Source organism: Panthera tigris, chromosome B4, assembly GCF_018350195.1.
Source record: "Panthera tigris isolate Pti1 chromosome B4, P.tigris_Pti1_mat1.1, whole genome shotgun sequence".
NCBI classification, from domain to species: Eukaryota; Metazoa; Chordata; class Mammalia; order Carnivora; family Felidae; genus Panthera; species Panthera tigris.
In genome coordinates, this window is record NC_056666.1 from 110,615,086 (window position 1) to 110,617,413 (window position 2,328).

Genomic DNA, 2,328 nt, shown 5'->3' on the forward strand with positions numbered 1-2,328 from the left:
ACTGGTGACCAAGGCCAGAAGGGTAGTTTCCCAGCTAAACTCTCTCTCCATGTATTATAGCACTGTTTACCTCTCCATAGGGCTGCCTATGCAGAGTTTAGGACTGTAGCAGAAGTTTGACCTTAAAAGTTTAAGAATCTAGAACCCTGAGAGAGAGATGAAATCTGTCAGTGAGAAACACCTAAGTGTTTTTGTGGGGATATGTAGGAGGTGAGTATTGTTGTTTTTTAGATGTTATCACTGGTGATGCGAAGCAACATGAGCTCACTGAGTCCAAGGTTGTTCTTTTCCAAACTTGCTTACTCACCAACCAAGCCAGTCCTTCCCAGAAGTATGGAGAGGAGGTGTTAAGTGATCCCAGTGCCTACTGCTTGCCACACCAGTTTGCTATCTGGCCTCCATCGATGAATAATCTTGGGGAGGGAGGTCATACTTCTCATTATTTGTAGAACTACAGAGCTAATGTTTATTTTGTATTTACCATGTATCCCCAGGGGCTGCTGCTTGGTGTGCATCATTGATTTATTTTCATTTTTATTTATTTATGTGTTTATTTGAGGCACAAGAACCAAGTTTTTTATTTGTTCATTTCTTGAATTTGCAGTATTCCTTGATGACATCCTTGCTTGGCGTGAGATTCTTTGCCATAGTCATCAACCACCACATGACTGCAACCAACCACTTTGCAGGGTTTTCCCTCTTTGTCAGTTTGACGGAGGCACACTTGTTCCCCTAGTTTTTTGATGTCATTGACCTTAACTAGGTTGCTTTGGTGTTCAGCACAAAGGGCCTCCGCCAACTTGACAGACATATAGCCTCATCATAGTTGGATGCACGTTCACAAAGATGGGCTTGATGCTTGTCTAAGGCTTTGGCAGCTTTGCAAATGCCACGTGGTAGGCCATCAATTCCATGTGCTTGGCCATCGTGGATGAGGGTGGTCTTCAGCACCTCTCGTAAAGCAGTATTAATGCCCATTACACCTCCAGCGGCAATGTCTTCCTCAGCCATGGCAGGTGGGTTAAGGCTGGAGCCGAATCTTGAGTGCCCCCAACCTTCCACCTTCGTGTGACTGGCTGGGGCCAGGACAGAGTGTGTCATCTCATTTAATCCTTCTCACAAAAGTTACCAGTTATTATTACCCCCATCGTTGAACTCCTACTTGACTTGTGGTTTCTTATGAAGTACTCCCAACTTGGTGAAAGAGCCCTGGGGTCAAGAAAACTCAACACTTGTAAGCAGACAGGAGAAACGTGGTGTGGTATTTGCATGCCGGAACAGAGAAGAGTATAGAGAATCAACGCTAATGAATTCAAAGCAGAAGTAACAGGGTAGAAGGATGGCAGGGTGAAGAAGAAAGGCTAAGGGCTTCTATTTTAACAGTGTGGCCTTAAGCAGTACCTACACATTCAGGGAAGGGTCTCTAAGCATAAAGATGGGAAGTCATGACTATGAGACCGGAAAGGGTGAACTATTGTCTGATTCTAATGTCCCACTTGGAAAGTTGAACAGTTTTCAGGCCCTAAATGAATTATTGGACCAAGATAAAGGTGTAAAATAGAATACTTTTATATTTATTATATTATTATATTTATATAATTTATAATTATTTTTTAAAATAATTAGGATTAGAATAAATCTTAAATTAGAATCATTAGAATATTCTAATTCTAAATCTAAATTAGAATATTTTTATGTTTATTATATTATATTTATATAATTTATAATTATATAAATTATATAACATTATTACATTTATTGTATTTATATAAAACTTTCAGTTTTATCTTGTATGACTTGCCTTTTAAGTTAAAACCATCTTAAGATGCAGTTCACATGAGTCTTAATAGTTTTAATTCCACCTCTCATCTCTTTATAAGAAATAGGAGAGTGATTCATTTCTGTTAGTTAACACCAAACCCTTTCTCAGCAATATTTAAAATGTAAATAAAAGTTCTTCAAGAGTAACCCAAAGGCAGCAGCTGAGCTGTGCCAATGTTGTGAGGTAAACATAAATCCTTCCACAAATGTTCTAACTTGTTGAACTGTGGATTTCCAAGTTTCAAATGCAAAGGATCCATTAAGCAATCTTAAAAGAGAGGACACCGCCCTAGAAAAACTGAGATTTGCCAAATTCTTCATACCTCTTTCAGGAACTTACCTGACATTCCTGAGAGTCTTCTATGGGCAGTGATCTGTGCAAGCCTCCATAGGGATACAGAAATGGATGAACATGAATTTGGACAAAAATTACAATGCAAATTAGAGAATGAGTCAGTGGCAAACTATACAAAGTTTAAAAAATTAGAGAAGGGAGAGAGTGTTAGA

At 38.8% G+C, this 2,328-nt stretch overlaps 1 pseudogene; it reads right to left on the reverse strand.

Moving 5' to 3' along the window:
• Window positions 1-585: 585 nt before the first annotated feature.
• Window positions 586-1,011, reverse strand: LOC102950383 (annotated as a pseudogene).
• Window positions 1,012-2,328: the final 1,317 nt, after the last annotated feature.